We start from the raw sequence: 22,842 nt of genomic DNA, 5'->3' as shown, positions 1-22,842 counted from the left end.
CCAGCTAGAGAGCAAGTATTGCATTCCAGTGGGTATGGTCATTTTCCTCAGCACTTGTGGCATTGTCCTCAGCATGAGGAGGATGGCTGTGTCCAGCTCTGGGCTCTCCAAGAGAGAGTACCAGTACAAGAGGACATGGACATATTGGAGGAATTCCAGTGAATGCCCATGTGTAAGAGTCGGTCTGAAAATCCCTCATTTCTGCCTCACGACTGTCAGAGGCTGAGACCCCCCCTGGACCCTGGGCCACAGCACAGGAGAGATCCAAGCTTCTCCCTGCAGCTGCACCCACTGGACCAAGACGCCCTCCTCAGGGACCCGTGCAGGAACAATGGACACTGTCACGGTTCCTGGGCCGTGTTTGCAGAGGCCGTGTTTGCTTTGACTGACTGTGCTGTACCTGCTGCAGAGCCCAGACCTGCTTGCCCCAAACCTGCCTGATCTGAATGGTTGCACCTGATTCTCAGAGCAACGGGGCTCCTCACAATGACTCTTGGGTGCTCCCCCCACGCTGGCCAGGTGCCCCCCACTTCTGCCTGCATTGGCCGGGTGCCCCCTGCTTCTGCAATGACTATAAAAGCTTCCCCCTGCGACTCACACTTTGAGGCCTCCCCAGCGGACGACGGCTCTATTGACCTACGTGCCACGGAGACTGCGAAGGTGGTCTGTTGGCAACGGCGTCACGAGGACCCCCGTCTGTCAGTTGGTAGCTATACCCTTTCTTTACCCCCCTTTCTCTCCCTCTCTCTCTCTCTCTCTTCTTTCCCCTTCTTTTCTATCGCATAACTGTGTGTATCAATAAAGATACAATTGATTTCACTTGAATTAAGTTATCACTGCCTCTTTTTGCACTCTGAAATCAAAACGAACCATCACGACCATCCTTTGGCTCGTGACATTAAATTGGCGTCACCGTGACAGGGTCCTGATTGACAGAGGGGTTGCAGGTTGTCTATAGTCTGTACTAGGAAGAGGAAGATTTGCCTCAGCCGCACCTAGCCCGTCACTTCAGTGAACGAAGCTAGAAAGCAAGGGGGGCTTTTCTGATTCTTCACACACTGTAGACACCTAGGTGAAAAGCATCCCTATACTCTATTGAGGTGTATCTGTCTTCAGGATTTCACAAAAGATCTCCTAGTGCAAAAAGAGAAACTGTTTTTTGTGTGTGAACTGTCTTGTTGAGAGAAGGGACACCTTGACGTAACTAAACAGTGCCTCAGCAGACAGATTTTGTCCCTTCACCCACCCCAGGGAAAGAGGGGAGACGCAGCGTAGCTCTGTGTGTGTACAACCAAGCATTACCTCCCTGTAGTGGTTTTCTGATCCCCTTTACAAAATGACTAATGATTTTATACATAAAACTGAATTTTATGCTCTACTAGCTAAACACAATGCCAGACCCTCTCCAGAGGTGGAGTTTTGGGCTAATAACAACTGGTCTAATTTGGAAAGTGTGGTTGATAAAGTATGTTCTTTACAACATGAAACAAAATTTAAACTGGGCAAAAATAAAACCATACTGTGCTCAGTTCTGGGAGCCTGCCTTACCGCAGCTGTAGAAACTCGCTTTAAGCGAAGAAGTGAAGAAAATGCAATAATAGACTCCCTTCAAAATTTAGTTGAAATTTTGCAAAATGAAAATCATTTGCTGCGAGATGAAAATAATTTGCTACGGACTGCCTTGGGAGATGAATATTCTAAAAATTTAGAGAATGCTGACTTCCCAAAAAAGGCAGAAGAAAAAGAAACTCCTCACATTTATCAGATTTACCCCCAGAAAGAATTAGTGTTAGTAAAAAATTGTGAGGAGCACTGCTGCCCTAACACAACACCTCTAGTTAAAACAGAATGCAACTATATTGATGAAAATTCAGACCCACAAATAATCACTAAAGAAATCCCAGACACCACCACTGAATTATCTAAGTTAAAAGGAGAGTACTCGCATTTCCCTCATGAATCAGAGACAGGACATGTTTCCCGAGTTTCTCTCGGTGGTGGAGATCAAATTAAATTGACAGAACAAGAAGTTAGTGGGTATTGGGGACATGGAGTTTCCTTAAAACATAATTCATGGTCCCTGATTCAATGCTCAGCTCACTGGGCAGAGGGGTATAACCCCTTGGAAAAGGGAAACCATTTAACTTTAATTGGTACTCCCGAACAGCCCATGGAAAACATTCACAAAGCTGCCTGCCTGCAAATGATACATGATGACTCTCCAATGCAATTGCCTGTAAAGCCTGAAATTATGATTCCTTTAATTCAAAAGCCTTTGGAATTACTTAAACCTATAGCAATTGTTTTAAGTTCTGTAGAAAAGCTAGACAGATCCCTCGGAAACCCAAGTGAACCAACCGGATCTACAGATCGTGGTTTCAATCCTTATCCTACCCCCTCCCAGCCCCCAGCCCCTCAATCTAATTCACCTGCTGGTGATCGTAATGTCTATGTATTAAGTGAAATTGCAGTAGAAGTGACCAACTATGTTAAAACTCCTAGTAGTGAAAAACCAGAGAAAAGTAAACAAATCACTAGCCGCCAACACTTGTTGCTATTAGATATTAAAAAAGGAGTCCCCAAACAAAACCCAAATTTGCCAGGGCAACCCCTCCCTAAAAAGTCACAGCAAATTACACACCTTTCTTCTGAGAATCTGGGCAGTGAGCCCAGAAACAGTCTAACAGTCCAACCCCCCCCACCCTCCCCCTCTCAGCACCCAGGCAACGAGCCAAAGCAAAGCCTTCCTTCTCAAGGGAACCGACATTCACCCACCCGTGCCCACCCTGCTTTGGCCCAAGAGTTAGAAAAAATACCCATAGCTGACAATGTAGCTGTTTACCAATGCATCAATGATATTTTTGTGGGTAGGGATGAAATAGAAGAAGTGGAAGATCCTCAACAGAAAATAATCTCCAACTTTGAAAGCTTTGATCTACAAATTTCCCCTGAAAGTAAAATTTCTGGGAATTTGATGGAAAAGAAGCATGATACGCATTTGATAACCTCCTTCAATCAAATTAAAATGCCAGAATCTACGAAGGAACTGCAACAAGTTTCAGAATTACTAGTGCTTTGCAGAAAACACATCCCTGATTTTTCTATAATTGCCAGAACCCTTTACAGCCTGCTGAGAAAAGGAAAAATTTGGGAATGGGGTGATTCTCATCATGAGGCTTTAAAATTGTTAATTTTTGAGGCAACCGCCCACCAAACACTTGGTCCTACTTATCCTACAGATCCTTTCCACCTGGAATGGTGTTTTGCTTTTTCAGGATTGTCAGTACAACAACCTGTTGTCCTGAGAGGCCCTTCTCCATATGCAACCCCCCCACCTGACGGGGTGGCCGAAGGAGCCTCATTTGGAGCTGTAAAAAATCTGACAGTGAACTTGGATGGTAACCCAGACAAACCTGCCTCAGTCACTGGAACAGCCCCTCCCTTTTGCCCCAAGCAGTCTCACTTTTCTGCAGAAATTGTCCCAGATTGGGCAAAACGTGAAAAGATCAAATGGGCTTCTCATACCTGTTATGGATGGGAGGCTAACAAATGTTCCAAAATCACTGCTTTTTGCCCGGCAGTTCCAAGCATAAACACACCCTGGATAATTCCTTCATACTAACTTTTCTGCCTTTGAAGGCAGATTCTGTTGTGTTTACTTTTCACAGGAGAACTCCGATGGACATAAAGACCACATAAAACCATGATAAAACTGGTGATATTTTAAACATTATTTGTGTTATAGGAACAAAATTAAGAATTTTAAACAGTATTGATTTAGAAATATTCGTTAATAAATTGGTTGTTACAATTAAGAATTTGACAACACCTTTTACAGTCGTCCTTATTGGCTTTGGGAACGACTCAGTGGCTATTATCAAACATATTATCAAACTGAGAACTGGTAAATGTGAATGATTATAAATTGATAATTGATCGCAAAACTAAATCTTTTAGCTCTTAGCTGCCTCCAGTCTCAGTAGTGGATGCAGTTAGTGGCTGCCTCAATTATAAAAGATGGCAGCTTTTTCTACTGAAATTTGGAAAGTAATTTGGAACAATGCCAATGATTTCAAAAGAGATTTTCAATTCTAGTTGAACTTAGTGAATTTTATTTATGACTCTTTTATAAACACAGCCACAGCTTTTGTATTGACCATATGTAATGCTTTGATACATTTGATATTCCCTATTATTGTGTTAAGATTAAAACATGATGGAGCTATTCTCTATCTTTTCCAGTATAGGGAGTGGGCCCGTCAAGTCGATAAAAAATGGCAAACTGTTAACTTAGAATCCTGCATAGTCCGAGAACATTTGTTTAGACATAGAACAAAATATTTGTCATTTTAAAGTTTATCCTAACGAGACTCCTGAAACAGTGCTTTTATATGTAGGCAATGGATGTGTATGCTTTAGGACTGCTTGTGATGTTGTAACTGTAGAAAATGTTATACTAGAAACCAAAAATCACTCGAACTTTTGTGCTTGTAACTTTACTAAAATTACAGCTTTTGATTTTTCTTTTTCAGCTCCAGTTACTTCTTACCAGCTTTTACAATCTAATTACACACTGATCCACAAGCTACGGCCTACTCTGATTGGGATGAACCTCACTTTGGTAAAGTAATTGTTGGTCTATCAGGATCTAAGTGAAATTTTAGATAAAACCAAGACCTTGATAACAAATTATGTCATCCCATCGTTGTTCTTTTGACTTTATTTTGATTGGCTTTTGTTTTGCAGCAATCTCATTCTTTACTTAGAAACAATAGATATACTTAGAGATGTTGACACAAGACAAACTTTACAAGTAGGCCATAGCCGCGGACTGTGAAATGGATTTTGCCTAAGTAATACATATATTTTAAGAAAATTATGTATTTTGATTTTTGTGATTTGTGTTAATCATTTTTAAATTTGTTCATGCTACTTGAAAATTGTTTTACAATAATTTTTTGCCTTGATTGAAAATTGTTTTAACTAATATTTTACTTAATATTGTTAAGATTTTGTCTTGATTATTTGATTTTGTGAATCATTTATCATCATGAAGAGTTTTATTAATGAACAACAATTATTTGTTTTGAAATTTTAATGTCATTGGATTTGTTTTGTCATAATGATTTGTTTTGAGATATTAACAATCAATATTAATCATTATGATATCTCTTGTTTTTCCTTCTCCCTTCTCTATTTCTTTTCCCCCTCTCTTTTTCTCTGGACTCTATTTTCCTGGGTATACTACTGACACTGACAATGAGTCCTGAAGACTTCAGAACAACGCAACGAACTCAACTGATGGAGCTCTCCTGCCGACCAGTCGTGAGTCACGGGGTGGTGTAAGAGTCGGTCTGAAAATCCCTCATTTCTGCCTCACGACTGTCAGAGGCTGAGACCCCCCCTGGACCCTGGGCCACAGCACAGGAGAGATCCAAGCTTCTCCCTGCAGCTGCACCCACTGGACCAAGACGCCCTCCTCAGGGACCCGTGCAGGAACAATGGACACTGTCACGGTTCCTGGGCCGTGTTTGCAGAGGCCGTGTTTGCTTTGACTGACTGTGCTGTACCTGCTGCAGAGCCCAGACCTGCTTGCCCCAAACCTGCCTGATCTGAATGGTTGCACCTGATTCTCAGAGCAACGGGGCTCCTCACAATGACTCTTGGGTGCTCCCCCCACGCTGGCCAGGTGCCCCCCACTTCTGCCTGCATTGGCCGGGTGCCCCCTGCTTCTGCAATGACTATAAAAGCTTCCCCCTGCGACTCACACTTTGAGGCCTCCCCAGCGGACGACGGCTCTATTGACCTACGTGCCACGGAGACTGCGAAGGTGGTCTGTTGGCAACGGCGTCACGAGGACCCCCGTCTGTCAGTTGGTAGCTATACCCTTTCTTTACCCCCCTTTCTCTCCCTCTCTCTCTCTCTCTCTTCTTTCCCCTTCTTTTCTATCGCATAACTGTGTGTATCAATAAAGATACAATTGATTTCACTTGAATTAAGTTATCACTGCCTCTTTTTGCACTCTGAAATCAAAACGAACCATCACGACCATCCTTTGGCTCGTGACACCATGAAGATTGCTAAGGGGCTGGAGTGCCTCTGGTATGAGGACAGGTGGAGAGGGCTGGGACTATCCAGCCTGGAGAAGAGAAGGCCCAGAGGGATCCTATCAATGTATAAAAATATCTGAGTGGAAAGCACAAAGAGGACTGAGACAGGCTCTTTTCAGTGGTGACTAGACAAGTGGCAATGGGTACAACCTAAAACTCAAGAAGCTCCTTTTATGTATGAAAAAACCTTTACTGTGAGGATGATCAAGCACATGCATAGGCTGTCCAGAGGGTTTGTGGAGTCTCTGTCCTTGGAGATATGCCAGGTGTCCAGGGGGAGTCCTGGCCAACTGGCTCTAGGTGTCCCTGCTTGAGCTGGAGTGTTGGACCAGTTTCTGGAGGTTCCTTAGAACCATAAACACATTGTGGTTCTGTGAAGTTTATGCACCTGAAAGAACCATGTTCCCCCATAAGTCCTAATGGTTTGAGGACTCCAAGCCAGTGAAGATGACATGCTGCCCGTGCACAGTCATGCAGTGCTGGGTTAACTCATAGGCTGCACTGGTTGGAAAGAGAAACCTGCAAGAGAGCCTTGGACCTCCAAATGAGGGCAAATCTCACAGCCAAGGCTGGTTGATGTTTGTCACAGCACAGACAAAAAGCAGTGTTTCTGAGGACTATTAGCAGAGTTAATTTGACCCCTTCCTTTGTGAAAAAGCATGTTACTGTAAACATTAAGAGCATCGGCTACTGTATTTTCTTTGTTCAGCAGTTGGAGATCAAAACACACTCTTACCATGTAAATGAGGGGTGAAATAACAGACCCTTTTACACTCTTTTTTGAGCAGACAGGATTACAGCACAGATTGTGCTGTGAAACAAAGAATAGCTCCACAGGAGCCATGACTCTTTCTATGAATCATTCTGTCCCCCCTCTCCCTTCCTATATATGTGTTTTTTCTGTAATTTTTCTTAAAGGTAAATATCTTCTAGGTGGGAATGCCATGCTAACTGAATGGCTAGACTTAAAAATGGCTAAAGTTGGCCATTTAGTAGCTACAATTTTATTTAATAAGTAGTGACTGAAAACGGTTATTTGCCTTCCTACTTGGAGACAGAAAATATCCTTTAACCATAAGCATATGTATTGTTAATATAAATTATAAACATATCCTTCCCCTAAAATGGCAAATAGAAATAAATGTCATAATATACCTCCAATATCAGGATAGAAATTAGGGTGGAGAGACTGGAGAGATGGGGTATATGTTTTTCTGCATAATGTTAAATCAACAACAGCTTTATGTGAAGAGAAATTATGTATGGAGCCGTGGTGAAATTTACAGGAACTGTTGAGGAGAACCTGAAATGCATAACAGAACAACAACAAAAAAAAAAAGATTTGAAGTTTCAAGGTTACACTAGATTTAGAAAATAAAGGAAACAAGCCAATGCAGTCAATTCATGCCAATACTGGTGGAGAAAGGATTACAGGTGTATCTAAGGGCTGCTTGTGGGTGTTAATGGACATGGTTTCTCTCTAAATGTCCCGGGGCTGTTTGTCAAGTACTCCCTGACTCGCTTTGAAGTGAGTTCTTCTTATTGTCCATCTGAGGTGCTCAGTTCACCTTCCCAAGGGCCAGTTTTGCTCCTTGGAGCAAAGCAGGAGCAGTTAAGAGTGCCCTGACTGAAGCAGTTTTTCTGGTTTCAGCCTAACATCCAGTGGTTTACAAAATCTTTTTCCTTACCTTCTCTCTTGGGAACAGGGACATAGAAAACAGATGAGACAGAAATATAACTTTAAGAAAGAAAAATGCTATCTGCTGTAGGCTGCTCTTTCTCTCCTGAAATTCTCAGTGGCTGGCCACAATCTGGCCCAAAGGACATTCACCTGCAGTAACATTGATAGATACTACGGGTCACATGTCATTTTGCAGTAATTTCCTGGACGCAATTATTTCTTTCGTGTTTTGTTTCAATTCTTGAAAAATTCCCAAGTGAACAAATTCAATTTTTCATGCACTAAAGTAAATTTAGGAAGCTATGGCACTTTTGTACAGACATGATATTTTCTGAGCTCATTGCAGGATAAAAATCCTGCTATATTATTTCTGTGTTAGCTTTCATTAAAATGTGAAAAGGTGACACTTGAATGCATAGATCGATCCCAAGTATTTTGGGGAGAATGGTTTTTTTCAAATTATTCTCCCTGAGTTACTGAATGACAGAATCGTTCCGGTTGGAAGAGATATTCAAGATCATCAAGTCCAACAGTTAACCCAGAACTGCCAAGTCCACAATTAAACCATGTCCCCAGGTGCCACATTTCCACATCTTTGCAACACCTCCAGTGATGGGGACTCCACCACTTCCCTGAGCAGCCTATTCCAGTGATTGACAACCCTTTCCATGAAGATATTTTTCCTTATCCAGCCTAAACCCTGCCCCTTTCCTCTTGTCCTATTGCTTGTTTCTTGGGAGAAGAGACCAACACCCAGCTCGCTACTTCTTCCTTCCAGGTACTTGTAGAGAAGGACAAGGTGCTCCCTGAATCTCCTTTTCTCCAGGCTAAACAACTCCAGCTCCCTCAGGCACTCCTCACAGCATTTGTGCTCCAGACCCTCCACCATCTCCACTGCCCTTCTCTGGACACGCTCCAACACCTCCATGTCTTTGAGGTGCTGTTGACTTACAGATCAGCAATAAACCAGGGCAGATTCTTAAGAATGTGGAAAATGGAAAAGGAAAAAGGGAAAGAAGGAAGGAGAGGTGAGGAGAAGAAAAGGAAATGGAGAAGGAAGAGATGTAACACACTGCTCAGTGAATGCAAGCCTTAAAAAAACCTGAGGACTGGTCACAGGAAAAACACAAAGCAGGTACAGTTTTATGTAGGAAATACAGTCACAAACAAGACACTCCAGTCATCAAAAGACATTTCTACATTTCTACATGCTTACATTTCTGAAGTACCTTCTCCAGAAGAAAACAAGGTTTTCATTTTTGAAAGTACACAGCACATCAAGGCTGAAGAAATTGTTAATGTGAACGTTTGAGACAAGAGCGATTACAGCAATAAAGATTCTGGCACATTTATTAAAGTAGTTGTGTTGGACTAAAAGAATATTGTAAAACACCCATATGCCCAACTTTGTAGGCAAAATTCCTGTGATTTGGGGGAGTGTGTGGCTGTGTGATCACATAATCAAGGACTGTGATGGGGGCAGCACACCTGGGTTGGTGTGAGTTTTGTTGCTGGTTCTGTGAGTGCAGGTCTGACTGCACACACAGCCCCGGAAGCCTGTGTTCCCGGGGAGACTGGGACACAGGCTTCAGTGCGATGTAGGTTTTACAGTTTTGCTAAGAAAATCTAGTGAGGGTTTTTGGACAGGAAAATTGCAGATTTAGCTGGAATGTGAGGAATCTTCGGGTCCCTAGTTAATTATGATTTGCTTTGTTATAGTAACAGAAATAGTGCTAGAGAAAAGGAGATGCTTCTTGTCTTGAAGAGTATGCTCTGGTAAAATTGTTTTATTGTATTCTTTCTCCTTAAAAGTAGCTACTGTTTACAAAGTATCCACAGTAAATCCAAACAGTGGGATGGATACTGAGATTGACCAGGTGAGACCTGCCCTAAGTGTGCACCCAAGAGATCAGCTGAAATCAATTTGCCCTGCAGAAGTAGGTGGCTATACATCAAAACTGAGAAAAATCATACTGGAAGCCACAGGAACACTTTCAAGCATGAAAACTGTGGGTTGCCTATGGAATATGCCCTTCTTGCTGAAGAGTGTGTACATCTGTGTGCTTGCCTGAGTCACGGAGAGACAGAGTGGAGGAGAGAGAACAAGAGAAAGGGGGAAAGAAAAAAGGAGGAAAAGAGAAATCACTGAAGAGTCGCAGATGCAAAAGCACAGTGGTAGTATAAAATTATTTTGAGCTTTTCATACAACTTACATAATTCTCAAGTAGAAGAAAATAAAGCTGTAATTTATGCAGTTCTCCCTAGCAAGTAAAAAAAAAGTTATTTTTACAACTCCTTATATTGATTTTATTTTTAGAACACTTTCTAAAACAAGTGGAGAACTCAGTCCTACTCGCTGAGGCATGTCAATTTTTGCCCACATAGTCGATGGAAAGATTGAACCCTAAGTGCAGATCATGACATTCTGCTGTGATAAAAGCTGTTTCTGTTTGCTTTAACTTTCATGCATAGTGGCAAATGGCACCTGTGACATGTTGGTATAAGTACAACTCTCTCTATTGTATCCAGTGATTCCAATACACTGGAAGTTGTTTCTGAAAGTATCCTGACTCTCTCTACTCAGTTAAATGAATTTTCTCAAAGTGTTTTAATACAAGAGGAGGTAGTCAAGTTATAGACGCAAACAAATTTCACCTGACAGGGCTTTTTTCAGAACGTGATACCAGTTAACAAAAATTAATATGTATCAGGAGAAAAACAGTCTATGATCTGCTTTGGAATGTGTTTCTTTCTAACCCTGTTCAGGAAAAGCCTTAAATTTTTGCTTAGATCCTCCTTAATCATGCCTGCAGGCATTTCCTAATCAGTGCCATGGTAAACATTCATTCTTCCAATCACTGCCCTTCATGTTTTTGTCCATTTAAGGGGAAGTGTATATCAATAATCAAGACCTGGCCAGAAAAGTGTCCTTTAGTCTACTCTTTTCATCACCTCCCACACACCAGCATCTTGTACTCTCAAATGAACTTGTTTACACTATAACTTAAGTTGCTGTGGCTATGAAAGAAGAACCAGAAATTACCAGAACCATCTAAATCAATGAAAAGCTATTGCTTCATAAACCTGAATATTTCTCATTACATTATCTTTCCAGAGGTGTGGGTTACAGGATTGTTATGCTGCCAGTGGCGTATTTCTTTTTGCATGGCGTGAGAGCCCAGGGAGGGCAGCAGGACAGCAGACTGCCTTTCCATGACATCTTGAGTACACTTCCAACTGTGTCCTCATCTTCCAGATGCCTCCTGCTTCAGACAGCTCTTCACAGCCTTGGACTTCCCAAGGAAGCCTGCATACCTGCTTTTTCTTGACTTTGGTTGCTACCACGGCTATTATTTGTCAGCTTTTCAGATGGGGATCCAGCTATCTTGCTTGTCTGGCCGAGGTTCTGCTCTCCATGCCTGCTGATCCTCAACATGGGGCCAGCCCATGTATTGAGAATTACATGGCAGGAACAAATTCTCCTCCTCTCTAGCCATGTTGGCTACCCAGGTCCTTGTCTGCCGTAAGAATGAGAAACTGTCAGGTTCCAGCTCCAAAAATCCTTCCTGCTCCCTCCTCTGTGCTGCAGCCCACGCTGGCCTAGTTTTGAATCCTGCTGGAAAATGGATGTAAACAGCTAAAATTTCCTTCCTGTGCAAGGTAATATGCCCTTTCTAATATTAATATCTAGAGAATCCCCAGATCTTTAGTAATTTAATAAATCCAGACAAGTATTAAAAAATAGAGAGGATTGACAAGCCCTCTAATAATTATGATGAAAAATAAATGAAATTGTCTGTTAAAATTTTGCCAAGAAACTATTTTTGTCCTCAGGCAATATTTTGTTACTCTGCTTCCATGCCTCAGTGTGTTTCCTTCCAAGCTGGCTATATAGTTCTATAGATATAAAAATACATATATTATCTACATACCTCTTGTTTCCCAAACCTGAAGTAATTTACGTAATTATACACATAATGTATTTTATCCAAATACACAAAGAATTTTTTTTCTAAATGCCACTTAGTATCTAGATTTAACTTAAACCACTACTTAGTCTATCTTCCTTAATAGGATACTAAGAAGGAATTTTATGACAACATTATCAGTAGCATTTTGCTGATAATTAGAATAACAATAATAATACTGAGATATTTCTTCAGTAATAATGGTGTTATTAATGAGATTTTTATGAAAGACAGACTTCTTTAGTATAATTATGAAAATTGATCTTTTTCATTTTACTTATTCACTGAAATCAGATAAGTGGCTTAACTACATGTATTATTTCTAATAAATATTCAAAAGAATGCATTTAAACAAGGCACCTCATTCTATTCTTGCTCATATTCCTTGCATTTAAATAAAAGTGTAATTGCTCTGCTTTTTTAAACTGCTAGTTTGGATTAGCTGTCTAACCTGTACAGTGTAGCTGTTTTCTGTTTGCATTTTTAATAGCTTTATTACCATTTGGTGAAGCCTTAATTTCTCACTCCCTTGAAGAGTCCTGCCTTTAAGTCAGCTCTACAATTTAACCAACAATAATCTGTCAAGATAAGATAAAGACCTGCACCAGATGAAATGCAGTATTTTTGTGTAGCATTCTGTCATTGTTACAGGAAAGATCTGAGTATGTCAAAATGTAACACCTGAAAGTTTAATAAACTTTGTAGCATAATTTTACAGTTCACATTTTAAAATAAATTGTTCTAGAATACATTAGCTTGTTCACTAGTGAAATCAGTTAAATATCTATATAAATATGTTTGGGTGAAGGGAGCCAGCAGTTTCTCAACAAGGATTAAAGTTCTTTCAGTTTTCAAGCCTCAGATTAAGTCACTTCTGAAAATCCTTGCTTCAATTCAGTTCTATTAACTCTGCAGCTTCCCCGTAGTTCCTTCATAATATTTGGCCTTAACATCACTGCAGAGGTTCATTCAATATTACAAACATTCTTTTTTTCAGAGTTGCTAATACTGAGGCAATTGAAGTGAAGCATACTTCAGTCCTCACTTTCAGGACTTGTGCTGATCTTCAAGCATTCCTGTTTCTTTCCACATTTCTCTTTCAGTTACTCATGGAAGTAATTTTTTTAATATATGAAGATGAGGTCCTAAATCCATGTTAGTATTAAACAGTAACTGAATGGTGTCAGGTAGGGATGAACTAATATGCTCGTAGGACAGAAGAGTGAAGAATGAGTTTCTCAGTTCTACCTTAGCCAAATTTGCTGTTCCATGTGCCAGTGGGCATGAATGCACTTCCTCTTACCAAGCATATTCAGTGCAAACGGCAGAAGCCTGGGGTCTGTGAGCTATTCCTGAGTCCATGAGAGCAGATACGGGATCAGGTGCATGGCTGGGGAGGGAAAACCAGAGCACTGTGCATGGAACATTTAGGGCACCCCTCTGCTCTCTGGACAGCTTGGATTGTGCTGTGATCTTTCTCTGCTCAACTCTAGAAGTGACATTCCCCAGGAACGGACTGTTCTGTGTTAATCACCTAAGAAAAGACTGTACAATGTGGCTTTTCAATGGCCTTAGGACTTTACACCTAATATTTTAAATATATATTTATTTTTAGTAACTGAACTCCTATGAATACTTTTTCCTTTTTCTTTCCCCCTTAAATAAAATTTGCAGTAAACTAAAAAATCCAGTACTAGTATCTGTTTGCAAGCATTGAGCTCAGGTCAATTCTTAGCCTCGAGCTGTTTTCTCTTACCAGAATAACCACTCCTCCCCTCTGAGGCTGGGTAAAACTCTCCCAGGGCAGCTTTGCTAAAACATAGACTTCCATGAAATAGTTCCATTTTGATGAATCATAATTTTGAAGTGAAGAATATCTGATTTGATGCCAAAGTCACCAGTCTCTTTAACTGCAGTGTTCCATCTTCCTGAGCGAGCGCTCGGAGGGCTCTGAAGGTTTGGCACCATAGATCCTGCATTAATTGCAAGTACCATAGCACAATGTGTTTTCATTTCTCACAGCCAGTGATTTAGGTACTGCAAGGCATCATTGAATAGACTTTGATTTATGAGAAACAGGCCTAGGACTGCAAAGGTTGTTCATAATTTAGCTCTGCTTTGGCATAAACTTGCTGATTCTGAGGGCCTCGGTTATTAGTTATGAGACAAAGAATCTGATTTTCTGCACAAACAGGGAAGATAGTTCTGCAATAAAAACATCTACTGTGTGATTAATGAAACACTGCTGCCAGAAATTCTGTTCAGTTTTAAGGTTAAAGCCATGGGACTCTTCTGTACTGCTCACACTAGAAAGGTCCATACAATGTGGCCTTTCCAGAAAAAGCACTGAGATAAAAACATCACATTTAAGAAAGAGAAGCCCTGAAAATTAGGCTCTGACATCTGTTGTTAAGGTCTTAAAAATATTTGTGACTTCAAAAGTATTTACCAGTGGTTGCTAATTCATGGCAACCATGGAAGGTAAATCAGTGATAGTCATCCTTATTCAACAAACAGTAGTACTTATTCTGCCTTCATATTTGGGAGCTGAAAATGCGAATAAAGGCAGCTCATGAACAATGTCAGAACACAATAGCCTACAAAAAAAATCATAGGAGATCCTCCAGTGGGCACAACCCTTAACACATGCTGGGTGTCTGTCTGGAACACACTTGCTCCAAGCACAATCTCCACTGAACAAAGCATGTAATCATATTCCTAAGTCCATACTTGTGCTTAGGGCCTGATCTGTGTCTAAAGGACTTTTTGGAACTGCAAGCTGACATTCTTGTGCTCTGACTCCATCTGGGAGATACAGTTTAGAGCAGGGGAAAGGGTTCTTTGGCAACTCAGTTCGATCAGCTCACAAGACTGCAAAACATATGGAGCAAAAGAGCTTTTCTGCCAGCATCAGGGGCCAAGACATCAGCCCTTCTTGCGTGGAGGCTTGGAGCTGTGTGAGATGTCCCCTCTTACTGCCGTGCTGAGCGACAGCGCTGCTGTGCCGAGGTACTGATGCCTGACCATGGTGGGAGGTTACAGCTCCAGCAGCTCTGGCTGCGTGAACAATCCTGCAAGGCACTTTGGCAGAAAGCAGACAGGCTAATGCCAGCTGCCCAGCTCATCCAGCCTAACCCAGGCAGCTTTGCCCATGCAACAGCAGCAACAGTGACCACCAGGGACAGGTTGGTGACACCCTCCTCTGGCACAGATCTTTCCACAATAATTAATGACTTTTAACCTGATTATCTTTTCAGAGTCTGAAATGAGTCATGGATGCGACTTCCTACTTCTCCTTACTAGGATCCCAAGCCTACACTGACCTGGAAAAGCATATATAGGAGCATAAACCAAGACAGGAGGAAGGGCAGGTAGAGGATCCCTCTGAGCAGGAGAAATGGTGCCAGTGACAGAGCTGAAGCCAGCTGACTCTAAACGTGCCTCTTGGGCTCTGGCCTTCCTGAACTACAGCCTTGCAGCTACCATCTCAAACTGGTCTCAAAACAAGATCTCATATCCTGTGTTTGTGACAACTCTCCACAATAAAACAACCTGAGTTTAAGACCAGTCCATGCTGGAAACAGACGTTCCTTTCAGGTTAACATAATGAACTCACAGTTTCTGCCTCTCATGCAGTTTTTTATTTTTAAGAAGTAGGAGCACTACACTACATGTGTGTGATGTGAGACTGTGTCAATGAAAGGCATAAAAAATTATTCCAGCAAAAGGCTCTGACTGGAATAACAATGGAGAAGCTGAGGGGCTTGTGGTTCTATAACAAGTTCATTCAGAAAATCACAAGGCAATGTGACAGCTGGAGTGAGGAAAGACTTGTGGCAATATTTTTTAAAGAATTGCATGATGAAAAAATAATAATAAACATGAACAATTTTTTTTGGTGTGGGTTTTTTTTTTCTTTTTTCTTTCCCATGACATAAACAATGGTACTCTGGTCATAAGCCAAAACCTGACAAAGGTCCAAGGTTGAAAAGGGTTTCTTTGAGCCTGTCTTCCTGGTATAATTATTGTAGGTTCAGAGGAACCAGATCTGGAGTGTTGTAAAACTCAACACAATGAACTTGACAGACAGCCAGATTTCTGTTTTCAGCCAGTTTAGGGTTACTATAATCTCATTATTATGCTTGAAAGACGACAAGTAATAGAATCTCAGGTAGCTGTTCTGTCTTTACTCAGCCGCATCTTCTCTTTTATGCCAATTTCCCTTGATTACCTGAACTAGTGAGGCTCGGTTTTCAGCCACTTATCTTCCAGCAATAATCATCTGATCAGCCTTACAAGGTTCTCACTGCACTCAACAGTTTTAATGGGTCAAGCGTTAAATTAACCCTTTAACCATACCCCAGGAGAATACAAAACTTATTAAAAAACAATTTACTATTCAGTCATTGTTAACTTTGCAGAGAGAAGGAGTTCTTTAAACAGATTTGCTTGTTGTTCCATCCACTCATACCTTGTTTTGCTGTACCTTTACCCTTACTAACACATGAAATTTTTTTAAAAGCTTCTTAAGGGAACATTCTTCTGGTTCTTTACTTCCAAGGAAACATGAAATGAAGAAACAGAAAAGATGTATGTATCTTATGTTTTATTCTAAGGCAACTTCTCACAAAGGTTAAATTAATTTTTCCAAGTACGGAAAAACTAAAACTATGTCTGCTAACCCATGATTCATGTCAGTCAGTGTTGCATCTTGGACAGAACTGTAAAGGTGGTGGAACTCTTATGGACCTCTCTATATGATGGGAAGGGTTTGTAGCTCTGGAATGGAAGAGTATTTGTACCAGCTACAGCAGGGAAACAGCCAAGCAGGAGGTAATTTACTCATGGAGATCTGTGATGGTGTGTAGGGCAGTCACAGCTGTGATGCTACTCCCAGCTTCCCCAGAAAACTCTGGAGTGTCCTCTGGAGGAGGCTGAGGCAAGAGCCCAACAATGTTCTCTGTCTTTATACTTCCCAAGGATAGTGCACAGCCAACAGAAATATGTCTTCTGCCTTAACTCACCCCAAAGCTGGGGAAACCAAGGGGTGTGTGAGAGGAATGTGGCACTGAAGAATTAGCCTTTCCACAGCTGCTGCTCAGAGTGGGTCTGCAGGTCAGGGAATAACCTGTGTGTCAGGAGGGGCTTGAACAAGAGGCAAAGGGCATCAGGGACTTTATTAGACCTTAGGTCTCTTGCAGAGACAGGGATCCCTGCACACAAGAGAGGCTTTGGCAGAGCAGGCTATCCATTCCACAGAAAGGCAAACTCTCCCTTTCAGCAAAGATCCAACAGCAAAAAAGAGATAAAAATAGAGATATTTAATGTAAACCAAGGTGAGAAAGAGCCTCAATTTACTAGTTGTTATGAATTAAGGATGTGATACATCCCAGGGCTACTTATTACAACCATACATGGTAGAGATGCCCAGGGTGTAGATCTATCTTTGCTATCTTCAACCAATTCTTACTCACACAAAATTCTCTTTGCTGTTCACAGGGGTATTGCCAGGAAATGACTTGAATGAAAGACAGAATTTTTTACAGAGACATCTCATACAACACTTTCATCACCTTTAGTTTGTACAACCCCATCTGATCTTTGATGACAACTGGAACTGCTTAAGGGGCTTTACCAGCTCAGGTTAGTAGCCATCAAAGGAATATTAGGACTATAAAATCTGTTGTACATGTTAGTCGTTACATATCTGTATCAAAATAATGTGATTTCAGTCTGTTTATAGTATATCAGTTTTTTACAGTCGATGAATGGAAAGAAAGAGGACATGGTGCTTAAACATTAGATGATGTGATGATTTTGAGTACATGGGCTTTCAAGAGGAGTGTAAAATGAACCCCCAGGCCCTCACACAGAAAAGGGATGGGCCAGTGATGAGGACACTGAGCACAGCCATCCTGTGGCAGGACACTGCCAAGAGTCAGCCAAGAAAACACTAGAAAGAGAAACACTTCTTGGGGCTCAGCCCCCTGCAGAACTTCAGGATCTTACTGCGGTCTGCAGTGAAGATGACTTGTCTTCAAAAAACTCCCATGGTCTGACATGTTTCTTATGAAAGGATTATTCATTCTACTCTTCACTACTTCTTTTCAAAACACAGACATTAGAAAAACATGGTGGTGACTTTTCACACCATTCCTACTGGGCAGCACCTTCCCCCAGGAGAACAAGTATCAGGGTTCAGCAACTCCTTTAGCCTGCAAGTGTTTAGTCTCAGATCTCCTTTCTAGAAATTTTTGAATCACTAGTCCACAAACAAATATTCTTCAAAGTTCTGTCAAGAGATATTTTCCCCCAGTAATTACTAAAAGATGTATGTCTGGTACTTTACATGTGAGTGGTGTTTGGGAGTTGCATCTTCAGTCACTTTCTGTGCAATCTCTACTGAGAAGTGCCTGAGACCAACCAATATGGCAAATATATCAAAGATGGGATCTCCCTGGAGAAAAACAACAGAAAAATAAAATCAGATTCTTTTAAGAAATAAAGAAGACACGATGGCAAATTACCACAAATGAAAGTTAAAACACAAGACAAGATTCACATTGCAAACACAGGCACACAATGTCACTTGAAGGCATGTTCCCTGGTCTTTGATCAACTATTTTAGATGCCAGTGTCAGATGTTGGCAGACAAATTAGAAAGCCTGTGAGCTACCTATGGAGGAGCAGATGGAGGTAACTAAATAGTTACCCTGCATGCCTAAAATAACTCTAAACATTTCTGTAAAGGCAACTGAGTCCCATACCTTGATCGTTTTGCTTTTGATACCAGAGATGTATTTTTTAAATATTAAATTAAAACTTTTTGTTTTCCCATCAGTTTCCATTTGAGATAAAACCCAAACTGTTTCCTCTTCATCATTCTCTACATTCAGTTGTATTTCTGCAGATCCTCCTACAAAAAAAAAATGAACATGTTCCTGTAAGAAAAGCAGGGAATAGATGCTTTTGTGGAGTCCACATCTGTACATGAAAAAAAAGGAAAAGAGTAACATGAAATTCAAACTGGTTCTGTAGACAAATAGAATCTGTTTAAATTTGAAAGGAAAACCAAATAACTTCCATTTATGAAAATGGATGTATGTATTTTTAATAAGGGGAAAGGGCAGATTTGGGATAAAAGAAATCAAAAGAGGAAAATGTTGCAGTTTACAGACCTTTATCCATGGATGTTTAGCCCTGGGGAAGATGGAGTGAGACCAGCCCTGGGGAGAAGGACTGGGGGGTATTTGTGGAAGAGAAGCTCAATATGACTTGGCAGTGCACGCTCACAATTTAAAATCCAGCTACATCCTGGGCTGTGTTGAAGAGGTGTGGCCAGCAGGGAAAGGGAGGGGATTCTGCCCCTCTGCTCTGCTCCAGTGAGACCCCACCTGGAGTGATACATCCAGCTCTGAAGCCCCCAACACAAGGTATTGACCTGTGTGAATGAGTCCAGATGAGGCCACTAAGATGATCAAAGACTGGCTGGAGTGTTCAGCCTGGAGAAGAGAAGGCCCTAGGGAGATGAGAGCTTATGAGAAGGCCATAGAGAGACTTTTTACAAGGACATGTAGTGATAGGACAAGGGGGAATGGCTTTCAGCTGAAGAAGGGTGGATTTAGATTAGGTATTACAAAGAAATTTTTCACTATGAGGATGGTGAGATGCTGGAACAGGTTGCCCACAGTAGTTGTGGATGCCTCATCCATTCAAGGCCAGGTTGGATGAGACTCCAGACAACCTGGTCTAGTGGAATATTCCCTGTCCACAGCAGGGAGATTGGAACTAGACAATTTTTAAGGTCCTTTACCCAAACCATTCTATGGTTCTGTGTTTCTGAACAGCCACACTTCAATATAACAAAAATCATACGTAACTTCTCCTCAATGGGCTAATGCTTTTCCAAGCTTTCTGGAATATTCTTGGGAGGATCTTATCCAGTGTATATGCCCTGTATTCATCTGACCCAAAGACTCCCTTTGTAGACAATGGGAAAAGACATATCTAGGGATTATTTTCTCTGAACAATTTTAAACACATATTTTGAAGATGTACTTTTGAGATAACCTGTGGCCATGAAGATTGTGGAAAAGGGAGAAGTCACAAGATATTTGTAGGTCCTTGGTCACGTTAAACTGCCTAATTAGCAACATGTCAACTCCATTCACAGCAAGGTTTCAGTCACAGAATCAAAGAACAGTTTTGGTTGGAAGGGACCTCTACAATCCAATCCCCTGCAATGAATAGGAACATCCTAATCTTGATCAGGTTGCTCAGAGCCCCATCCAAACAGATTTTGGATCTTTCCAGGGATAACACATCCACTGTCCCTCTGGGCAACCTCTGTCTGTGTTTCCCATCCTCAGTGTCAGAGTCTGTTTTTAAGTAAAATTTCTAAGTAGACCTAATGGTCTCTTGGAAGACCATGGAGTCCATTCAGTTCCCCAAAAGGCATAAAGTGCCTGAAACCTACCAAATACAAGATTCTTCTCCAAAGAATACCACAGTATAGCTCTGCACCAACTTGGGGTTAAAGGCCAGCATCTTATTTCCTTCAGCTCAAACAAAGTTCCCTGTAATTTAAGGGAAATGGCCTGTAGTTAAAGGATAAAAAAAAAAAATCAGTAAACAGTGCTCAAAAACTACACTAACAAGTGCTCCTGAAGAAGCAGTGATTTTCTAGTATGCAGAGTGGCTACATTATAATACCTGACATGGAATCAGTGCGAAATCTTAGCAATTTTAAAGTGTTATCAAAATAAAAATACATTACAGTTGACAGTCTGCAACTTGGGCATTGTATTTCTGCTTTTTAAAACTAATTGTCTGCTTTATGCACACATGGAACTTTACCAAACTGAAAAGGTCTTCTGTAAGTCAGCAGTATTTCTTATGTTTTCAAATGGAGTACAAGCACTTATCTACATTAATATATTGTAATTCACCTTGAAAAGCAGAAATGTATTAAAGGAAGAGTTTTTTCAATTTTATTAAATCCTTCCATAGTTAAGACAAAGCTTTTAGGGATGAACAGCCTGAAAATAAACAAAACATAAACAGGCAAATAATTTTTATGAGTGAGGCTGATGACAAATTCCATTCTAATTACTGGGCTCCCACAGAGTTCAAGTCTTAAAAAAATTGCATGAATCTGTGAGTGAGAAGGCAGATTTTAATCTATTGTGTGCAGTATTTGTATGTTGAACACAGAGATATGGTATAAATAGACAAAACCAAGGAGTGAAACCTGGATCTACTGAAGTTAAAGCATTATTCCCAAAGCATAACTTCTCACATCAAATGTAAACTCTCTAAATGTAGGGTTTCCAGACTAAAGTACTTGGCTAAGGTGTTCTATAGCAAAAGGACCTTGAAGGGCAATTCAGGTCTTCCCTAGGTTGGTGTCTAAGTTAGATAGCTGTTTCTCTCCATTGGCTCTAGCAGAGACACGGATGTCTGACTCAGGTTGTCCATCTAGATAGCTGAAGACAGACGAGACAAAGCCTGCTGCCCATGAGGGTACCATTGGCTACTAAGGTGATGTGAGTAGACAACATTTCAGAAGTAGACAAAATTTCAGAAGTTTGCAGTGGAAGCTGGTCCTTCTTTGGATGGTGTTGGATTCTTTCTATGTGTTTGGTAGTTTTTTACAAACGTTAATGAATCAGCAAAAACTCTACACAGAGTTCCCACGTTCTGCCAGACACAAATACCCAATGACTCTGCTCACAGAGAGGTGGCAGTGGAGAAAATGGAGTTTTGCCTAGACTTTATGTATGCTGTTCCTTATTAAAAGCCTACCAGACAGTGAACTCAGGAGGTGAACCATTGTTGTGGGACATGGGGATGTCTGCTCCACTCTTGCTTCTCCTGCTGACCTCCTGTGTGGCCTTGGGCAAACTGCTCCACCATCTGTCTCTCCACCCTCCTTTGTGCTGGGGATGGCCACAGGCCATTCTGCAATCAGATGGGAACCAGCTGTCTCCCTGCCCTGACCCAAAGTGGCACGACAAAGATGATGTGGTGCCAAGTCTGAGGTAACATACCTAGGACCTTAGAAGCACTCTCCAGCTCCAGCTGTGTGCTTTGTTAGACACAGTGAAACCACCCTGCTCACCTTTGGCACCCACAGTGCACAAATCCAGGTAGACATATCCGTGGACTGAGAGCTCACTTGTGTCTTTTCTTCTGTGAGTGTAGAACAGGCAGCACAAAGGGAGCTGTAAACTCTGTCCTAGAGATTTAGAGCACTGACTGCATGTGTATCTGTTGGCCTGGCCAGCCACCCAGTTCATGCACCCGGGGGTAAAGAGGTGGGATGGTGGCATTTCTAAATAAGGCTTCACTCCCATAGAGAAAAAAAATAAGGTTCTAAGTAAATTACAGAGATCAAATTTAAAGTAATAATATGAATGGAACTGCGGTGTGTGTGTATACCTGCATATGTATCTGTGTGCATTTACACAACGCATTTAACCCCATTTCCTGAAGTGATAAAACAGGAAATTTCCTTGCCCTGTCTTTCCCTTTACCACTGCTTTCACCTATAGATTTCGGTTCTTTCAAGGAATACAAACCTTTTGTCTTTGAAATTACTGAGTTACTTACTTACTACCCTGAATGAAAAGGTCACAGAGGTACTGAAGTCTGAAGCACTGCTATGAATAGATACCTAATATACAGGAATCCTATGCTTCTCAGCTATTTATTCAACTAGCTGGAAATGTTCTTAGAAATAAAGAAAGAGCTTAACCTAAAATCAGCCAATCATAGAAGAGTAGCCAACCATTTTACTGCAATGACTGTGCACTCTCACACCACACTGCAGGCTTTCAGACTTTTAACAGGTTTTCAAACACCTAAAAGACTGTGAATTCTGCTGGAGAAGATTCCCAGGCATTGCATAAACTAGTCCTTAAACCTTAACAAAACATCCTATGGGGTAGATGCTCTATGCCTCTTTCTGGCAGAGTGTGATGCATTACCCTGTTGCATTACCAAGCAGCTGCCCTCAGATGTGACCTCCCAGCAACAGGTTTCTCTTTGGGGCATGAGGGAGATTTTAGGTAGGAAAGCTGAT

The sequence above is a fragment of the Prinia subflava genome, chromosome 3 (assembly GCF_021018805.1).
Source record: "Prinia subflava isolate CZ2003 ecotype Zambia chromosome 3, Cam_Psub_1.2, whole genome shotgun sequence".
Taxonomy (NCBI): Eukaryota; Metazoa; Chordata; class Aves; order Passeriformes; family Cisticolidae; genus Prinia; species Prinia subflava.
Note: the sequence above shows the minus strand (reverse complement) of the source record.